This window comes from Sarcophilus harrisii, chromosome 1 (genome assembly GCF_902635505.1).
Source record: "Sarcophilus harrisii chromosome 1, mSarHar1.11, whole genome shotgun sequence".
NCBI classification, from domain to species: domain Eukaryota; kingdom Metazoa; phylum Chordata; class Mammalia; order Dasyuromorphia; family Dasyuridae; genus Sarcophilus; species Sarcophilus harrisii.
Window position 1 is genome coordinate 125,153,549 of NC_045426.1, and position 6,000 is coordinate 125,159,548.

A 6,000-nucleotide genomic window follows, 5' to 3' on the forward strand; every position below is an offset into this window, starting at 1 on the left:
GTTAACCCAATGGAGATAGTTTTTACTTAACCACTCCTCTCCCCCCTTCTCTCTTCTATTTTTCAACCCCCCAGTTCCATACACATTTTTCTCTTTCATCTTTCTATAAGCTTACAGATTTAGTCTGCTGGAAATAGGAACCACATGTATTGTCTGCAGCAACAAATAATCAAGCCCTGTTGGATTCAGTATGATCAGCCAAGATGTGGAATTAGCACATTTATATAGTACATGCTCAACTAGAGTCTGCTCCTAAACAAACATCTGCATCTCAGCTGGTCAAAAAGCTAAACTAGGAGAGCTCAAAAAGATGGATACTTTAAAAAAAACTAAAGAATAGTTTTTTTTTAAGATAGTTTAAAAATATGTCTAGATTTAAAAAAAATCAAGATAAAACAATCTCCAAAATGCAAATATTTTTAGGTATTACAAAGACTTCTGCTCTTTCAGAATGGTGAGAGTGCCCTCTGGTGCTTCTATTTAAAACCAGCATCAGTTTTCTCTTTTTTTTTTCTGTTCCTCTAGATCAGCTTTAAACTTAACATGTATCTTATTTTCTCTTTATAGCAACTCTATGAGATTGTTGTTGTTCAGTCATGTCTTTCTGACCCAGTTTTGAGATTTTCTTGGCTAATATACAAAAATGGTGTGCTATTTCCTTCTCCAGCTCATTTTTACAGATGAGAAACTGAGGCAAGCAGGGTAAAGTGACTTTGCCAGAGTCATACAGATAGTAAGTACTTGACATTGACTTTGAACTCATGAAGATGAATCTCCCTAATTCCCTAATAGCTTCTCAAATGGAAGTTGCTTCGATGGAGGGGATGCTGAAGACAAATTTCACCTGATCTACAATTTCCCTTAAGGTCAGTCCTATAATTAGCTTCTATCCATCTGCTTTCGGATTTGACTTGTCAAATGCAGGGGATATTTTAGATTACATGAGGCTAATGGTACACTCTTTCAGGAAGCCCCCTACTTTGATTACATCTTGGGCTTGACATGGTTAGGAGTAGTTCAGAATCACAAAATCTGAGCATGAGATCGGACTGCAGAGGCTGTGGAACCTGAGTCATAAATGAAAATAATGCCTCTGTAAAATTCCAGATAAGTGGACATCCACTTGGAGGTTTCTATTTAATAACTTCTCTCTTCCATCAAAAGCAGACCCACCCTACGCTGGACCTGGTTTTCTTTACAGTAGACCTAAATCAAATGCTCTTGGATAGGGCGAGCAAATATAATAAAGATGACAATATTACCTAAACTAATCTATTTATTTAGCACTATACCAATCAGACTCCCAAAAAACTATTTTAATGACCTAGAAAAAATAACAACAAAGTTCATATGGAAAAACAAAAAGGTCAAAATTTCAAGGAATTAATGAAAAAAAATCAAATGATGGTGGCTTAGCTGTACCAGATCTAAAATTATATTATAGAGCAGCAGTTACCAAAACTATTTGTATTGCTAAGAATAGATTAGTTGATCAGTGGAATAGATTGGGTTCAAAGGGATAAAACAGTCAACAAATATAGCAACCTAGTCTTTGACAAACCCAAAAGATCCCAGCTTTTGGATAAGAACTTACTGTTTGATAAAAATTGCTGGGAAAATTGGAAACTAATATGGCAGAACTAGGCATTGATCCATACTAACGCCGTACACCAAGATAAGGTCAAAATGGGTTTATGACCTAGGCATAAAGAATGAAATTATTAATAAATTAGAGAACATAGGATAGTTTACCTCTCAGACCTGTGGAAGGGAAGGTCTTTATGACCAAAGCAGAACTAGAGATCATTACTGATCACAAAATAGAAAATTTCGATTATACCAAACTGAAAAGTTTTGTACAAACAAAACTAATGCAGACAAGATTAGAAGGAAGCAATAAACTGGGAAAATATTTTTACAGTCAAAGGTTCTGATAAAGGCCTCATTTCCAAAATATATAGAAATTAACTCTAATTTATAAAAAATCAAGCCATTCTCCAATTGAAAAATGGTCAAAGGATATGAACAGACAATTCTCAGATGAAGAAATTGAAACTATTTCTAGTCATATGAAAAGATGCTCCAAGTCATTATTAATCAGAGAAATGCAAATTAAGACAACTCTAAGATACCACTACACCTGTCAGATTGGCTAAGGTGACAGGAAAAATAATGATGATTGTTGGAGGGATGTGGGAAAACTGGGACATTGATTCATTGTTGGTGGAGTTGTGAACGAATCCAACCATTTTGGAGAGTAGTTTGGAACTATGCTCAAAAGTTATCAACTGTGCATACCCTTTGATCCAGCAGTGTTACTACTGGGATTATATCCCAAAGAGATTATAAAGAAGGGAAAGGGACCTGTAAGTGCACAAATGTTTGTGGCAGCCCTTTTTGTAGTGGCTAGAAACTGGAAACTGAATGGATGTCCATCAGTTGGAGAATGGCTGAATAAATTGTGGTATATGAAAATTATGGAATATTACTGTTCTGTAAGAAATGACCAATAGGACGATTTCAGAAAGGCCTGGAGAGACTTACACGAACTGATGCTGAGTGAAATGAGCAGGACCAGGAGATCATTATATACTTCAACAACAATACTAGATGATGACCAGTTCTGATGGATCAGGCCATCCTCAGCAACGAGATCAACCAAATCATTTCTAATGGAGCAGTAATGAACTGAACTAGCTATACCCAGAAAAAGAACTCTGGGAGATGACTAAAAACCATTACATTGAATTCCCAATCCCTATATTTATGCACACCTGCATTTTTGATTTCCTTCACAAGCTAATTGTACAATAATTCAGAGTCTGATTCTTTTTGTACAGCAAAATAATGTTTTGGTCATGTATACTTATTATGTATCTAAGTTATATTTAATATATTTAACATCTACTGTCATCCTGCCATTTAGGGAGAGGGTGGGGGTAAGAGGTGAAAAATTGGAACAAGAGGTTTGGCAGTTGTTAATGCTGTAAAGTTACCCATGTATATATCCTGTAAATAAAAGGCTATTAAATTTAAAAAAAAAAAAAAAAGAATTGTGGAGTCATAATCAGGATAGGACAAGACTTAGAATTTTCTACCGTAAAAGACTGCAAAGCTTTGAAAGTATTATGAAGAATAAAGGAGGTCATATTACAATCAAAAATAAGCTATTCAGTAAAACTGAGTATAAACCTTGAGGAGGAAAAGTGACTATTCAATGAAATTGAGACGTTTCAAGCACTTTTGATGAAAATATTGGTGACAATATGCCTTATTGTTGAAGTTGGAAACGGGATTCAAACATTCTGAAAAGTAATTTGGAATTCTACCCAAAAGGCTACGAAACCACACATATACTCTTGTACCTAGCAATATCACTACTAGGTCTCTACCCAAAGAGATAAAAATTAATTAATTAATTAATAAAATATCTATATGTATAAAAAAAATTTACAGAAACTCTTATTGGTGACAATAAATTTGTGAAAATAAATTGGTAAAAATAAAAAAATAAAAAAAATAAAAAAAATAAAAATAAAAAATATAATTTGTTATTACCTTTTTGTTGTTGGATCACCTTCATTTACAAATGTATTCATTGTCCTCTACTTCTTTTACTTGGAATAAAGATTTTTAAAAAGGGGGAAGGAGGAAGCAATTCAGCAAAACCAGTGCTCACATCAATCAAGTCTGACAATGACATGCGGTGAGAGAATTATCTTTCCTATAATCTACATAGTAGCTCGTGATAAGTGAGTTCATTGAATCTTAGAAAATGAAGTTGTTTCCATGATTACTGTACAATCTATTTGCACAAATTTTCTTTTTATTGAATAAAATCCTTGACTCCAATATGCAGTTCTGCTATTGGACAAACTCCCAATAGAATGAGTTAAGCCTGCATTTAGAACTGAAAATCAAGAATATTAATGGTATATTGGCAAATATTTTATTCAATAAAATCCTTGACTCCAATATGCAGTTCTGCTGTTGGATAAACTCCCAATAGAATGAGTTAAGCCTGTATTTAGAATTGAAGATCAAGAATATTAATGATCTATTGGGTAAATATTTCATATTTTCCAAATGATTCCTCACCCTTTGTGTCAAGTCCAAGAACATCTGTTCTTCCTTGATGGATAGAGAACATGAAATATTTCAGGCATATCTGTCTCCTTGCTTGAGACATTTTAAGACTGCTGAAGGGATAAAAGCTACTCTTATATCCATAAATCACAAAATTGTAGAGAGTCACCAAATATTAGAGCAATAAAAGTTGTTAGAGAACATCTAGTCACAGTATAACAGACCCTGAATTGGAAGGGATCACAGAGACAATTTACTTTAATGTCATTTCTTATTATTGAACAATGGATAGAGCACTGGATGATCCGAGTTCAAATCTACCTTCAAATATTTTCTAGCTCTGTAACTCTGAGTCAGTCATTTAAACTCACTCTGCCTCAGTTTTCTTTTTGGATGATAGTGGTGAACAGAAGAGCCTGACATGACTGAAAAACAGCAGGAATTCAAAGAGTGAACAAAGGGAAGATACACTTTCTACATATAGGATATAACTTGATCCAAGGCACAGAAGTAGAGTCACAAGTAATTCAGTGTATCTGGAGTGTTTGGTATGTGCAGGGGAGTAATAGTATAAACAGAATATTTTTTAAAAAGTAGCACTTCTTGTTAAGACAACCCTGTGAATGGTTGCTTAGGAGCCCAGCTCTCACATGAGTGATGATAAAGGAATCCAAATAGAATCTCTTGTAAACACCTTAACAAAAAAGGCAACTAGAAGCTTGTACATACTCAGAGAAGCATCCCACCAAAAAAGCCCAGTAGGAATATAGTAAAGCTTCATAAATAACAAAAAGCAGTGAAGGAGAAAATGGAAAACGAATCTTCAAAAATGCTGGGTGTGAGATGCAACTAAACCAAATCACTTCAAAAATAAAATATAGATAAAGCTGGAAGGAAGACAATATATAAAGTGTTGATAAAGTCTTTTAATTTGTTGCTGAATCAGAAATGAATATGTATATAAATGGTTTGAGTTTATAATCTCTCTCTGGCTGTCTTCAAGTGAATAGAACTGTTGGCAGTGAGCTTCCAGGTGGAAGAACTCCTCCCTTGGCCATTGCTGTGATTATGAATATCTGACATTTCTGTTTCTTTTATTTCTTTGTGTTTATTCTTTCCTGATAATAGGTGAATAAGTATCAAAGATGAAGTGGATTTGGTTTCATGAGCTTCAGAATGTTGGAAATGCCATCAAAGGTCCCCTAACTGAATGGCAGTAGTAGCTGAATTCATGAGGAGGAATCTCCTTGATTCAGCCCATTGTGAATCATCCTGGCAGCTAAGCTATTGTTGGGAGAAACTTGTCCATCAGCTATGCTATGCCCAGTTGGCACAGAGTGAACTTGATGAGTACTTTGCAAAGGCAGAAAAGGATTCCCATTGGCAAGAGTTATGCTTCAGTAAACTATATTCCCCAAATGTATGTTTCAATATTTTCTGCCTCAAGGGTGAGTGAAGGAGAGAGCACTACCCAAGTTTAGGATGTGTGTAATGTCTGAAACCATTATCTCTAGGTATCAAGTATCTATATATGTGGAATAGAGAGATAAGGTGAAGAACTTACAGAAATGTATGAATTCTTTTTCTGTATTTTATTTTCATTATTTCTGTGTTTCCCCTATGACTTGCATAATATGTGCAGGCCCATATTTACTTGAGCATTGGCCAGCTATAAACATATTTATTTAACCTGAGCTGATGACATTTATCAGTATTTGACATTTATCAATATGTACTCTATTAGTTTGACCACTATCTGCTTGACTAAGCCTGAAGGCCTGATTTTCTGCTTCCTAGAAATCAGGTGATTTTGGGGAAACAGAAACCTTCCATTCCAATCTCTCCAAATAGCAACACCCAATTAGATGCCTTCCTCTCCCCTTCTCAATGCTCTCTTACTTGTGATGTAATTTC

At 34.7% G+C, this 6,000-nt stretch overlaps 1 long non-coding RNA gene across 1 annotated transcript; it reads left to right on the top strand.

Annotated features, from left to right (window-relative positions):
* The first annotated feature begins 759 nt into the window (after window positions 1–759).
* LOC116420743 lies at window positions 760–5,687 on the top strand. Its single transcript, XR_004231163.1, has 3 exons — window positions 760–866; window positions 3,630–3,706; window positions 5,215–5,687. It is a non-coding gene; the product is annotated as an uncharacterized LOC116420743 (long non-coding RNA).
* The last annotated feature ends 313 nt before the right edge of the window (window positions 5,688–6,000 follow it).